Source organism: Lissotriton vulgaris, chromosome 6, assembly GCF_964263255.1.
Source record: "Lissotriton vulgaris chromosome 6, aLisVul1.2, whole genome shotgun sequence".
In the NCBI taxonomy this organism is placed as follows: Eukaryota; Metazoa; Chordata; class Amphibia; order Caudata; family Salamandridae; genus Lissotriton; species Lissotriton vulgaris.
The window spans coordinates 1,166,518,730-1,166,534,646 of NC_141694.1; the positions used below are offsets into that span (position 1 = coordinate 1,166,518,730).

At 43.7% G+C, this 15,917-nt stretch overlaps 1 protein-coding gene across 1 annotated transcript in view; it reads right to left on the reverse strand.

Annotated features, from left to right (window-relative positions):
• WDR64 (WD repeat domain 64) overlaps positions 1-15,917 on the reverse strand; it is a 2,246,160-nt gene that overhangs the window by 1,616,773 nt on the left and 613,470 nt on the right. The window lies entirely within an intron of this gene.

Genomic DNA, 15,917 nt, shown 5'->3' on the forward strand with positions numbered 1-15,917 from the left:
GCCTATGTAGACAGGTTGACCTGAAATGAAGTATGGACTGCAGGTAACTGCACTCTGGGGTGGGTCACATTGCGGTGTCTTCATTTGGATGGAAGGCTTGTTCTATATCATGGGTGGTGCTCCATGGTTAATTTGCATTGGTTTTTTAGATATGCCACAAAGTAAAGCATTAATGTCACAATGCGTGCAAATGATGGTCATCATTTGATAATGATAATGGAAAATAAAGTGATGTCAAAGTGTTCAAAATGTTCATAACTACATTTTTGTAATGACGTAACACTGTGCACAGTAAATGTTATGGCTTGCAATTCTGGGCTTAATTTCTATCACGTGTTATCATTCTCACGTCAAAGTGTATAGATCAAAATTATCGTGCGCAATTTAAAGTTGTTAGTTGTTTCACCTGGTACTGTTGAGGTTTATGTGCTGATGTAATGAAAGCAACTACAGTTGCCTTGCACCATATGGTGGTCATGTCTTTGTATGTCTGTGTGAATGTGTGTGTGTGTACCTATATAAATATATATAATCACTGAAAAAAACAAAGGTTAAAATAATCACTTTGTTGGTGGATCTGTTATATACAACATTAAAATTTTGAAATAAAAAACCCAAACCACAGAAATTTACCAGCTTTTGCCCTCACCATGCATGGTTTATGACCTCACAAATTACATTACTTATGGTGTCAGCTCAAATGACATCATTGATGACATTACTGATGACATCATCTAATGAGTGTGTTAATTGGTTTAATAGTTCACTACCATACTACTAGACTACCTATTTTTTTACAGCCTGTGTTCTGCTAATAGGTATAAGTGTTTACAAAACGCATGTGCACATTATACATCATAGATATGTAGCTCTGAAAAAATTAGGGATCGAGGCTAAGATGCCTGCAGCGGTGCTAGAGTCCCACAGGTGAATATCTTAAGCAGTGAAGGTGCAAGTGGCCTGGAACACAATCCCTTTATGTCCCATAAGTGAGAAAAGGAGAAAAAACCCTATTCCCTCAAAAACAACATACACAAAAATGGCCCTGCACCCTTCAAGTATTTATCACAATGTTTAATGTTCTTAAAGATGGTCGTCTTACAAGCAATTCATAGATGATCAGTTGTTTTTCCAAGAAAAAGTGAGATGAAGGCTCTTCAGTTAAAATAAGTTCTTTATTCAGATTTCTTTTTAAAACGGATAGCCAATGCGTTTCGTTTGTTACCGGACATCTTCAGGGCTTTGATTGAATCATGACTGTCGTGATTCAAATCTTTAAATATCGAAAATAGCCAGTCAGTTTTAAAGCAAATGTCTATGAGCTCCAAGAGTTAGCTTTAGTTCAAGAATGGTCTCTCCGACGCAGTATAAATCTGCAAGTATGCGCGTTCTGTTCTACATGTGATCATCTGGTTTTACTTAAGCTAACTCTTGAAGCTCATAGACCATTTGCTTTAAAACTGACTAAAGAGCCTTCATCTCATATTTTCCTGGGAAAACAACTGATAATCTATGAATTGCGTGTAACATGACCATCTTTAACAACATTAAACATTGTGATAAATACTTGAAGGGTGCAGGGCCATTTTTGTGTATATAGATATGTAGAGGGATTTATTATGTTAGAAATCTTTGCATTGAAAGTAACTCTATGTGCAATTGACAGTTGATGACTTTTGTACATTATGTATTGTAAGCAGCTTTGACAATTTCATCTCAACAAAGTAGACTGTGTGCACCAGGTGCTAACCTAACATAGATTACTGTGAGAAACAGGTACTAATCTAGGTACATGTGGTTGTTTCAATTCAGAAGATGGGCTATCTGCAAAGTCTAAAAGCTGCAGTTATTATGAGCGTTAGCGCCTTCAGGTGTTGATAATTTTAAGCAAATAGTGTTTTTTTTTATTGTAAACGCTTGTAAATAGATACTTTCTTAATACTCAGTGGTGTGCTTCTCATGAGAGTTTCGCTGTCTGCAGGTAGTGTGGTACTGAATAAACTGTCTCCATACAGTGAACACTTTTTACAGTACCCACTTTTCTTTCATATAAACTTTTCTCATTGTAGGTTCGGTGACACAGGTAAAGACTGTCCATAGTCGGGCATTCGCTATGTAACAGGGCTTCAGTATCTGGAGGGCCTTGGTTTTCGCTGAACAGTTGTATACAGATGAACACTGCATGAGGATAGGTGACCCTTTCTTCTGTGGTTTAAAGTCAACGTGAACCTGGCTACCCATGTAGTGTATGGTATAGGTCTCATGCAAGATTGTGTTACTATGGGAGTTATATGTAAGTTAACTGTAATGATGCGGCATATTATTCTGAACTATTTTGCACTTACTTTAATTGCTCTAATCCTATACCTCTTTGTAGAGCAATGTGCAACAAAGCTTGGATGATGTCATCAATAATATCATTTGAGATGCCATCAGTGATGTCATAAATGATGTCATAGAACACGTCATGAGTGATGTTATATGTGAGATCATGAGCAGTGCATGGCGGGGGGCAAGTTAGAGTTAGCTCCTTTAAATAACTGGTAAATTTCTGTATTGTCTTTAGTTCAAAAGGGTAATGTTGCCACTTACATAGTCACCTACCTATAATGTTACTTTAACCTTTGGTTTTTCAGTGATTTTCTAAGGTTTTTTTTTAAACAAAAACATGTTACTTAAACCTTTGTTTTTTCAGTGAATTTTTTGTTTTGTTTTGTTTTTAAAATAAAGGAATATTTTATTACCATATGTTTCTAAAACCTACCTCAAGTCCTATGATGGCTGCCAGCAATCATTTTGGGATTCCTCTTTTTTCTCTGCCCTGCCTGAGAGATCACCCTGAAACTTTCTATGCACAAAGTAGTCCACAAGAAGCACCTTTTTGGAATGTTTCATGGAGATTCTTCAAACAGTGTCAAAGTTATTAGCAACACAAAATAAATGATTTGCCTTGAAGCAGCAGACCTCATTATAACTACCTAGTGGTGGCCGCCACTAGGTAATATACATATATATAAAAATATATATTCACTTATCAACCCCTAACCCCTTAACTCGGCCACCCCTAAACCCTAAAAACACCCTTACCATTCAATACCCTTAACCTAAAAACACCCTTCCACCCAACCCTCTTACCCACCCCTAAGCCCTAAAAAAACCCTTACCACCCAATTGCCTTACCCACTTCTAACCCATATAAACACTTTTACCACCAATCCCCTTACTGTTAGAAATTGAGGTCTCTACTTGGCAGTGTTATGCATCTTGTTCAAGTAGGGACACTTTGCCTAGTCAGTGTAAGGAAGTTACACACTCAAGATAACCCCTGACCACCCTCTTGGTAGCTTGGGACGAGCAGTGAGGCTTATCTCAGAGGCAACATGTAAAGTATTTGTACATAATGCACACAGTAACACAGTAAAAACATTACAAATAGATACCACACCAGTTTAGAAAACTAAACAATCTTTATCTAAACCAAACAAAACCAAAAAGACAAAACTCCAACATACAAAATTCAAAATATCACTTATAAAATGTTTCAGCAATTCTGTCAATAGAGTTCTATGGATGCATTTATTTTAGCACAAAGTACCTTTGATGGATCAAAATCCAAGTTGAAAAATAGCCTCAAAGGAGGAAAGCATCAGAAAGCATAAAAAAACACTTTGATGCGTCGGTTCAGGAGTTCTTGGGAAATGGATGCGTCAGTTCTGCTGCTTGCAGGAGAAGTGTTGCGCCAATTCCAGACTACAGGGAGAAGCAATGCGTTGATTTTCATAGGCCACTCCTTTCTGGAGGGGGTGCATGGAAATACAGACACGCATGAGGTCGATGCGGCAGCAGCAAAACAGGTGCTGCATAAATTCTTTCAGCTGAACACAGGCGCTGCATAGCTTTTTCGGTCGCATGGTGGCGGTGAGTGGAAACTTCTCCTGCATAGAGGTGCTGCATCAGAAAAACAGGCGCTGGAAGGGCAATGCATCAATTTTTTTGTCTTTTGCTGCAGGGACTGCCTTCAAGGACCCAGAACTGGAATTGGCACCACTTAGCAGGTCAGACCTCCCTTAAGTGGACTCCAGGGATGCTGCAGGTGAAGTCTTTGATGGACCTGAGGCCTATTAACAGGAGGCAATCACTCACAAGCCCTTGGATAATCTTCTTAAGCATGATGCCAAAGCAAAGTCCACTCTTTGTCCTCTCAAGACAGAAGCAGCCACTGCAGGCCAACCCAGCAAAGCAACACAGCAAAGGGGCAGTCCCCCTTCTGACAGAACCCCAGCTCTTCCTCTTGGCAGACTCTCCTCTTGATCCAGAAGTGTTCTAAAAGTCTGTGGTTTTAAGTCCAATGCCTAAACCCCTTTTGGCCATTGAAGTAGGCATACTTCAAAGGATAGTCTTTGTCGTGCACATGTTCTGCCTTGCTCTGTCTGGGCTCCCAACAGACTCCAGGGGGGTGGAGACAGTATTGTGAGAGGCAAGGCACAGCCCTGTTCAGGTGTCAGTGACAAATCCTCCCACTACTCTAGCTCACCAAGGGCCATCAGCCTAGTGATTGGCCATCAGGATATGCATGGCACACTTCAGCTCCCTTTTCTTTTACTATCTAGAGTGATGGCACAAGCAGCTCAACTGTCAATCTAAACCAGAGGTGGATTCCACAGGCAGGCAAAGGCACAGAATGATAAAGCAAGAAAATACGCACTTTCTAAAAGTGTCATTTTCCAACACGCAATTTAAAAACCAACTTCAATAAAATATGTATTTTTAAATTGTACATTTAGAGACCTCAAACTCCAAATCTCTATCTCTTCCCAATTTGGAAGTTACACTTGTAAGAGGTAACAATCAAGCTCTAATGATAACCTGTGAGAGAAATAGTCCTTGCAGTAGTAAAACATGAAATTGGACGTATTTTACTATCAGGGCATGTAAAACAAACCAGTTCATATCCCACATATTAAATACACTGCACCCTGCCCATGGGGCTACCTTGTGCTTACCTCTGGGGTGCCTTGCATGTAGAAAAACGGAAGGTTGGTGTCTGGCAAGTGGGTGCACTTGACAGAAGGACATGGCAGTTTAAATCTGCACTCAGACACGGCAGTGGCAAGTCTGAGATATGGTTGTAGGGCTACTCGTGAGAGTGGCACAATCAGTGCTGCAGGCCCATTAGAAGCATTTTATCTACAGGCCCTGCACACACAACGTGCACTTTACTAGGGTCTTACCAGTAAATCAAATATGCCAATCATGGATAACCAATCATGATGACAATTTACACCAGAGAGCATGTGCACTTGAGCACTGGTTAGCAGTGGTCAGGTCAAGTCAAATGATCTTTATTCGGATATGAAATATCCATAAAAGTACATCATCACCACCAATAGGACATAAATTATACAATCAACAGTTGACAAAGCAATATAAACGATAGAAATAGGGTTGGATCATGTACAACGTCATTAGTAGCATAGAGTCATTGTGGAAAAAATAGCCATAAAGTGCAGATAAAGTGCAATATATATAACATTGAGCAAACGTCAGGGATAGGTATATCGTTGTGCAATTATGCATATTGTAAACTTTGGACTGTGTGCAAAATCAGCAGTTACATATTCATTACATCCTCTTAAACAGGCAAAACAACAGAATTCTAAAAAGAGCGATAGTGAAAAGCAATGCCAAATATATTACATGTTCTACGGTGTGTTCATAGAGGATCGTGAGCGTACCACAGATTTAAAAAAAGAACTTACTCGGAAAATCAAATTATCACTTCCTAACTGCAATAATTCATGATAAGCCAGGTTAAAATCAACAATGGCATATGCCTTAAAATAGGGGATTAAATACTGTTTTGTATATCTGACATACAATTTGCAGAAAAACAGGAATGTAACAGTGTTTGTTTACTACCAATGCCACATGGGCAGCACAACTTCTCTAGGTTATTATTATAACCAATCGGAAAACAGAGTAAGTATTTTATGCTGCCATCCCTGAGACGGAAGAGTAGTCTCCTGTTCCATCTCCCAATGTTTTTCCTGAGATAACCTTGTGGCAAGTGATGGTCATTGCCAAATGGCTTCAAGATGGCGATATATCTGATAATTGATGGTTTACAGAGCTCAATATTTCCTCTTTCCCTACGGTATAAATTAGGTTTACACCCTCTGTGGCTAGGTATGCAGGAAAGTGTGCTCAAACTTCACGCTGGCCAGTCTCTTTTTCACTGCACCCAGTCAAGGTATGCAGCTACGCCTATCACACTTAAGGCAGTCTGTAATTATCTCTTGTGTTGGGAAACATCCTTTACGACGCAACTTTTAACCATGCAGTGCCTTCACAACGCAGGCATTTCAACGCAAGTCATTACAACGAATTGCGCTGGGGGGGCGCTCTAGGATAGGTAATAGTTTCATTTACTACCCAACACCTTCCCTACTATCCACGGGGATTGGAGTTGGAATAGTAAATTAAACTATTCACTATCCAGCACCCCCCAACGCATGTCGTTGTAACGACTTGCGTTGAAAAACCTGCGTTGTAAAAGCATGCGTTGTAACAACGTACAACCCTTGTGTTAGGGTTGCTGCGGGATTTCGCCATATCTTTAGCCAGAATAATGCTGGCCGGGATTTGATCAAATCCTCCACATGGTGTAGATTTAGTTCTTTATGGCATATGTAGTTTGGCTATGAGATTTGTGCCCCTAATACCTTTCCACAAAATCAGTTTTCCTCGATTTGAATCCCGCTGCAATTTACATACCCCCACACTTCCGCGCCATAAGTCGCAGTTGGTTCACATTGGGATTTGTAGATCTGTAGTAACGATATCATCACCTCTGCCTGCTTAGGCTGTCGTAAGCTGACAATAGAATTGACTGTCTTACCAAGTTTATTTCTGCCATGAGCTACGTATGCTTGCCATGATCCTGAGCCAGAAAAAACTAAGCCCAGGTAGGGGAAAGTGCTAGTGCTTTTTAGGGAGTCATTACCCGGCGTGATGTGGTTAATGCAATGCTTTTTGGGCCCACCGGACATTATATATGATTTTTTGAAATTGGTGCAAAGGTCCAACTTGGCCATAAAAGATACAAAGCCCATAATTAAAGTGCGAAGTGCTTTTGGTGTGCGGCCCATAAGGACTGCATCGTCCGAATATAGAAGTACGGGGAACAGTTTGCCATTGATTTTAGGTACATCATATGTCAGTTTAGACAGTTTGGGCTAGGACTCACCCTTGTCTAACCCCCCTACCAATTAAAATATCCCCGGAGACCTCTACTTCATTATTTACCCTCACCCGTGCTTTCAGGTCTCTGTGCAAATACGTCATAAAGTGAACACGTGCCTCATCCAACCCATAATTTAAAAGAATCTCCCAAAACGTGAACGATTAACAAAATCAAAGGCCGAGGTTAGGTCCATGAAACCCAAGTATAAAGGAACTTTTTTAGCGATAGTGTATTTACCCAGTATATGGTTTAGGTTCAGGCACTAATCCACGGTTCCCACGTTACTCCTAAAACCCAACTGACAACAATTTAAACTTTGATTATCCTCTGCCCAATTCCTGATTTTATTAAAAACAACCCTGCCCATTATGTTCTGGGTGTTATCTATAAGGAATATTGGGCGATAACAACTAGGGTTGGATCTATCGCCCTTTTTAAACATGGGCACGATAATACTAGTTGACCAGGTTTTTGGGATTGTAGTATTGGTTAAATTGTTAAAAACATTGCATAAAAGAGGAGACCAGAAGTCGGGTTCAGATTTCATAAGGTCAATTGACAATCCATCCGGACCCGGTGCTTTATTCCCTGCACTTAGATGTATGGCATCCTCAACTTCAGTTATAGTTATAGTCACCTTGGTAACTGGGAGGGAGCTGTCAACAGTCATTCTGGGGGCGGTGTATATTCTAGAAAAATGCTCCTCCCATGACTTACTAGTTATATTACAGTTTATGGGAGTGATGTTTAATCCCATAGACCTCATAGATTTTACCTCACTTCAGAACCCGGTTACATCTTTAAGTGCGGCAGCACAGGCTAGGGAGTCCCACCGTTCCTTCAGTATCTCCTCTGTGCGTAATTTAGTTGCTTTCTTACAGCGCTCTCTTAATACTCTAACCAAAGTCATGTCCTTGGGTTCCCCAGCTAATGCTTCGCAAAGTTTTCTGTTGGCATGGGACCAAGTGCCATTGAACCATCTGGGGCTCCTACTTGGGTTCTTGACAGGTTTAGAGATTTCATGTTTGATACTGGCGCATAACCCAATAAAGGCCTTGACAATCTCTGTACCTGAGCATCTGCTCGATAAGCGCATATTCACAAATAGGGGGTAAGATTTTATAATGCGTGCAAGTAGGGCCTTGTTATCTACGCCCTTCCAAATAACTTTGAGTTTGTCGGTCGATGCTACCAGGTTTTTTGCCCCTATTTCCTTCCGCTTTGTAAATGTATTAAAAAATCTAATATTTATCAGAATTGGGTTATGATCACTTTAACTAGTGCCTAAAACTTCAGCCTTGACTAAACAATTCTCAAGGGAGGAGGATAAAAAAACATAATCGATGGTAGATGAACCATCACTTTCTCTAAAGGTAGGCAGTGGACCTTCGTCAGACTCACATCCCACCTTACCCATTACATTAGTTAAATCCCGAGTGGATAGATGGTTATACAGTTCTTCGCCTCTTTTACACAGAATTGCCCGGACGGGTGTGACGACAGGGTTGTCTGTTCCATTATACAGATGGGCATTAAAATCACCCCCCAAACAGATTTCGTCCAGTTTGTCATCCCTATGTTCATCTGCCAAATTGTCAATAAATTCAAATAGATTAATAAAATTCCTATTGGGCAGTGATGTAAAATCATTATTATAAAAATGTATTAAACATAACATAATCCCATGAGAATAAATCATAGCCTGAAAGTTACTGTCATTTGTCTCCAGGGGTTTTATATTACTACCCGCAGTAATCTTAATCCATGTGGATAGTCCCCCACTGGGTCGGCCAAATTCAGGGATGGGTACGATGTTATTATGACAAATAAATCCCTCCAGAAACAGGCCTCTGGTACACCAAGTCTCTTGAAACATTAGGATGTCAAAATTGCTAACCAGGCTAATCCACTCTGCTATGTCCATTTTAGATTTTAAACCTGCAATGTTCCAACTAAGTATATTTTAGGTTTGATTCAAGGATCTGGGTTCGATTTTAACAGGACAAATTGATAGAGATTCTACAGAGGAGACTATTTGTGGGGTATCGGTAGGCCTCGGTTCAGTGTCGACTTGACAGGACATTTGTGAATCAATTGGCCCTACTACAGTATTTAATGGATTTCTAGGTAGTCAGTCCTGGCTTTCCAGGTCGGACAGGACAGTAAACCGATTATGTGTGGAATATATTGGAGTGGCTAGGTTACAAGCTCTCTGGGGGGGTCTGTAGAAAAAGCCCAGTGGTAATGAGGTTATGAGGGTTGGGGTGCTAAAATGATCGGTTGCTCAGACATGAGTCCCTTGCTCACTGCACCATCAGGATTCAAGCAAGCCGGGCCGAAGACGGCTGTAATGCCAGAAACCGGTCCCCGGAAGCTTGTTTACTTTCCAGTAAAAGAATTGGCTTGGTAGTTTGGTCTGCCCTGTTCCCATGATGCATTGGGCCAGGGACAGACTAATTTGCATGCAGCCAGGTTCTGAACTGGGATGGTGCAGTGAGCTAAAAAACGGTGATGGATCAATCCCGGATCTGTTGACTGGGTAGGAGTGCTCTGCCTAATTCAGATACTCTGTCCATCACCACCCCCTTTTCTGAACCGTTTTGTCCACCATAAGCGTGGAAGGGTGTGCTCAGACATGAGTCCCTTGCTCACTGCACCATCAGGATTCAAGCAAGCCGGGCCGAAGACGGCTGTAATGCCAGAAACCGGTCCCCGGAAGCTTGTTTCCTTTCCAGTAAAAGATTTGGCTTGGTAGTTTGGTCTGCCCTGTTCCCATGATGCACTGGGCCAGGGACAGACTAATTTGCATGTAGCCAGGTTCTGAGCTGGGATGGTGCAGTGAGCTAAAAACGGTGATGGATCAGGCCCGGAACTGTTGACTGGGTAGGAGTGCTCTGCTTAATTCAGATACTCTGTCCATCACCACCCCCTTTTCTGAACCGTTTTGTACACCATAAGCGTGGAAGGGTATGCTCAGACATGAGTCCCTTGCTCACTGCACCATCAGGATTCAAGCAAGCCGGGCCGAAGACGGCTGTAATGCCAGAAACCGGTCCCCGGAAGCTTGTTTCCTTTCCAGTAAAAGAATTGGCTTGTAGTTTGGTCTGCCCTGTTCCCATGATGCACTGGGCCAGGGACAGACTAATTTGCATGTAGCCAGGTTCTGAGCTGGGATGGTGCAGTGAGCTAAAAAACGGTGATGGATCAAGCCCGGATCTGTTGACTGGGTAGGAGTGCTCTGCTTAATTCAGATACTCTGTTCATCACCACCCCCTTCTCTGAACCGTTTTGTACACCATAACCGTGGAAGGGTATGCTCAGACATGAGTCCCTTGCTCACTGCACCATCAGGATTCAAGCAAGCCGGGCCGAAGACGGCTGTAATGCCAGAAACCGGTCCCCGGAAGCTTGTTTCCTTTCCAGCAAAAGAATTGGCTTGGTAGTTTGGTCTGCCCTGTTCCCATGATGCACTGGGCCAGGGACAGACTAATTTGCATGTAGCCAGGTTCTGAGCTGGGATGGTGCAGTGAGCTAAAAAACGGTGATGGATCAAGCCCGGATCTGTTGACTTGGTAGGAGTGCTCTGCTTAATTCAGATACTCTGTCCATCACCACCCCCTTTTCTGAACGAAAATGATCGGTTTGGCATTTCAATATCCATTTCACCAGGGAAGGGTGCCTAAAGTTCACAACTATGCAGTCACCTAAAATATTCTTGGCTGAAGGTCCTACCCATCCCACCCGTCGCACCATCAAGATTTCATTAGCAATCTCCCTCCCCATCCCCTTGTACTTAGAAAACCAAGTTGGTCCCAGGACTCACTATGATCTGTTTTCAGTGGGGGTACACCAGCTAGAATTATGACATAAGGGCATGCTTCTAGGGGCAAATGAAGAACTGCGTCTGTGTGTTTTTTAACCTGTGTATCAGGGGTGGACTTGTTGTTTATGACTGTCGCCGTTTTCATGGGGGCTGGCACAGGCAATGCAGGTGCGGCTACTGTAAATGATGGAGTATTGCTAGGGGGCCGATTATCGACAGGTGCATTTAATAAAGGCAACGTGCTAACCATAGTACTAGACGTGCGATTAGGTGACAGGCTGTTCTTTTTACCATTACACAATTCGTATACATTGTTAGTACCAGAAGGTATGCAATTAACACTTCCCCCTACAGTGCCCTTATTGATTGCTTACATGTCTTTTAAAAGCCTTTCACCTCTAATTTGGTCGATAATGGTAACCCCTTCTCTTTTAGCATCCTCTTTCTTCACCAGGCTTTCCAGTCTATGCAAACGTTTAAAAATAGCATTAAATTGTTTGTCCATAAGACTTTTTAAATGGTTAATAGTAGAGTCCACTATAGTGTCAATTACGTTTTCATTTGACCTTCCTTGTATGCCGTTTACAGGTGTTTGCTCGGTTTGTGTGTAAATTGAGTTAACTACAGCTTCCATTGTTGTCAGATCTACCGAGCTGTTGTTAGGTTGCACAGTTGGGCCAACTGACACCCCACTTGTTCCAGTCACTCCTCTGGACCACATACTCAGAGGGGTAGGTTGAGTTTTATTGTGGGGTGGTTGTTTCCTCTTGTTAATTGGCATTTTTGTTGGACCTCTCTTCCTTTTCTCTCTCAGATTCTTTATAGTTAAAGCTGGGTTGGTGACGCTGGTATCGACTTAAAATCCCTGCTGGGAATCTGAAATGTCTATCACATTTTTGTCAGTCACAGGTAACTTGTCATGGGGAGAGAATTATCAATTATTATAGTAGGTGATAGCGGCACGGTCACAGTGAGCGCACCTGTCTCTAGTCCATCAGATATGTATGTACGAATGAGATGCTAAATGGCCCATAGAGAGTCTCCTCTCTGTGATTTCAATCTCCGTGGTAACCATATTCACAGCATTTTCAAACATGCTTTCAAAGGAGGAGGACGTAACAATGGAACTCTTAGGGCCGGGGGTGGTTGTGATAGCAACACGTTTCCCATGGTTCTCGTTCTGCACTCACCTGAATCAGGAGCTTAGGGGGAGGCCCAGCCCAGCCTCTGCCTGACCCTGACAGCCACACAACAGCCCGCCCTTTGCCCGGGTTTTGCCCGGTGCTGCCCACGCACGTCGCGCAACGCGGGGGCTCTCGTTGGTTTTTATGCTCCACCGGGCGCGGAACAGGTGAGTGCGGCTTCCTGCCGCTGGGGCTGATGGGTGTTTTAGTCCCCCCCTTACTGCGGCCGTGCCGAGATTACGGGAAGCTGCGGCGGCAGGGGGAGACCGATGTCAGGGCAAGGATCGTGGTGTCTCGAGTGCTAAAGGACCGTTGCGAGCACAGCCAGGTCAGTCCCGTAGTGTGGATAGAGCCCCCGCTCCAACGGGGCTCTCATTGGTTTTTATGCACCTCCGGGCGCGGAACATGCGAGTGCGGCTTCCTACCTCTGGGGATGATGGGTATTATAGTCCCCCCCTTACTGCGGCCGCGCCGAGGTGACGTGAGGCTGGGGCAGCAGGGGGAGACCGAGGTCATGGCTAGGATCGTGGTGTTTTGAGTGCCAAAGGACCGTTGCGAGCACAGCCAGGTCATTCCCGTAGTGTGGATAGAGCCCCCGCTTCACCGGGGCTCTCATTGGTTTTTATGCGCCTCCGGGCGCGGAACAGGTGAGTGTGGCTTCCTGCCGCTGGGGCTGATGAGTGTTGTAGTCCCCCCCTTACTGCGGCCACGCCGAGGTTACGTGAGGCTGCGGCGGCAGGGGGAGACTGATGTCATGGCATGGATAGTGGTGTCTCGAGTGCCAAAGGACCGTTGCGAGCACAGCCAGATCAGTCCCGTAGTGTGGTTAGAGCCCCCGCTCCACCGGGGCTCTCTTTGGTTTTTATGCGCCTCCGGGCACGGAACAGGCGAGTGTGGCTTCCTGCCGCTGGGGCTGATGGGTGTTGTAGTCCCCCCTTACTGCAGCCGCGCCAAAGTTACGTGAGGATGCGGCGGCAGGGAGAGACCGATGTCAGGGCAAGGATCATGGTGTCTCGAGTGCCCAAGGACCGTTGTGAGCACAGCCAGGTCAGTCCCCTAGTGTGGATAGAGCCTCCACTCTACCAGGGCTCTCGTTGGTTTTTATGCTCCTACGGGCGCGGAACAGGCGAGTGCACTTTCCTGCCACTGGGGCTGATGGGTGTTGTAGTCCGCCCTTACTGCGGCTGCGCCGAGGTTACGTGAGGCTGCGGCAGCAGGGGGAGACCGATGTCAGGGCACGGATCTTGGTGTCTAGAGTGCCAAAGGACCGTTGCGAGCACAGCCAGGTCAGACCCGTAGTGTGGATAGAGCATAGTGGATAGCAGTGGTAAAGTGCCCAGAGTCCTAAAGCCAACAAAAACAAGTCAGAAATAATTCAGGAGGAAGGAAAATTGTTTGGAGCTAACCCTGCAAAAAAGCCAGGTCCAACAATTACCCACCCCTAAAACCAAAAAACACACTTACCACCCAATACCCTTACCCATCCCTAAAGCCTAAAAACACCCAATTCCCTTACCTCTCCCAAAACATAAAAACACCCTAACCACCCAGAACTCTTACCCACCCCAAAACCATAGAATCGCCCTTACCACCATATACCCTTAACTAACCCAAACCCTAAAAACACCCTTACCTTCCAATTCCTTAAACCCTAATAAGGCCCTTACCATAATGCCTTATATATGCCAGTAGGTATATATAGTTAGGACCTAGTTACCATAGGAAATTCCGAACATTCTATTGGGAATAACTTTGGCGCCGATTGAGGGATCTGCCTGTAATTTTCCTTAAATTTGCCTCGCTGCGCTCCGCTCCTTCCCTGAAAGTTTCGGGCAGATTTGTCCAGCAGGGGCCGAGAAAAAAGGGGGGTCCCAAAATGTGTTTTCCCCATGTTAATTTCCATAAAGACATTCTGACATGGCTACAGCTCGAACGGCTGAACTGAATTAGACCAGATTTGGCAAAATGGTAGGGACTGGTTCTGCAGCAGTGCCTTTTGTATGTTTGGTGTAAATCCCTCCAGTAGTTCTTGAGAAAATTGAATTTGAAATTTTTTTAATGCCATTTTCTATGGGAAATTTAGACACAGCTACAGCCCAAACGGCTGAACGGAATTACACCAAACTTGGCAAAATGGTAGGGACAGGTATGCAGTAGTGCCTTTTCTATATTTGGTGAAAATCCCTCCAGTAGTTGTTGAGAAAATGAATTTGAGCAAATTATATATCTATATGCGCTCAACATTCTATTGGGAATAACTTTGGCGCCAATTGAGGAATCTGTGTGTAATTTTCCAGAATTTTGACCAGCTCCGCTCTGCTTCTTCCCTGAAAGTTTTGGGGGGATTCGTCAAGCGGGGTCGAAAAGGGGGTCCTAAAACGTGTTTTCCCCATGTTAATTTCCAGAGGGACCTTTAGACACGGCTACAGCCTGAACGGCTGAATGGAATTACACCAAACGTGGCAAAATGGTAGAGCCTGGTATGCAGATGTGCCTTTGCTATATTTGGTGAAAATCCCTCCAGTAGTTCCTGAGAAAATTGAATTTGAAATTTTTCAAATGCCATTTTTTATGGGACCTTTAGACATGGCTGCAGCCCGAACGGCTGAACCGAATTACACCAAACTTGACAAAATGGTAGTGACAGGTATGCACTAGTGCCTTATTTTATATTTGGTGAAAATCCCTCCAGTCGCTGTTGAGAAAATTGAATTTGATCAAATTATGTATCTATTTGCGCTCACCGTACGCGAACGGCACGCGTACGTGCGCGTACCCTTACGTGTGCGAACGAGTTTCTGATTGGCTGGCAGTCGACTGTCAACATTCCAAACTGTCCAAACCAGGAAGTGTTGGCCACCATCTTGTTTTTCAGGAGAACTGAGGCACAAGAGAGCCCAAAACAAGAGTGGAAAACACGAAAAGGGGGCAGGGTAGAGACCCCCCAACCCTCTAGCCCTTCTCAGGGGGTCCCAAAAGGACCCCCAAGGTCAAAAAGAAAAAAAACCAACAAAAAAATTGCGGGGTACGCGCACCGTATGCGTAGGGTACGCGTACCGTGAGCGTACCCCGTGATTTTAAAATGTTGAAATCCTTCTAGGACCCCCTGAGAAGGGCTAGGGGGCCAGGGGGTCTCAACCCTGTCCCCTTTTTGCATTTTCCACTCTTGTTTTTTGCTCTCTTCTGCCTCACTTCTCCCGTTCTGCCCCTTTTCTGTTATTGTTATGTTTTCGCTCTTTCCCTTGGTCTGGAGCTCAAAGCGCCGGGACACTCCTTTGGAGTAGCCGTTGCGCTATAAAAGTCCCATTTTAACATAACATAACATAACAGATGGCTGCTCAGGTGGTCCCAGAAGGATAATAACATATATAAATGTTATCCGCTAATAGAATTAGCATTTACAAAACCTTTGAAGTTTATTGAAAAAAAATATGGGTTTCACGCCTGATATAGTTAGGAATTAGCATTTAAAAAACCTTGCAAATTCACTGAAAAAACCATAGGTTTCAAGCCTTATATAGTTAGGAATTAGCATTTAAAAAACCTTGCAAATTCACTTAAAAAACCATAGGTTTCAGGCCTTATATAGTTAGGAATTAGCATTTAAAAAACCTTGCAAATTCACTTAAAAAACCATAGGTTTCAGGCCTTATATAGTTAGGAATTA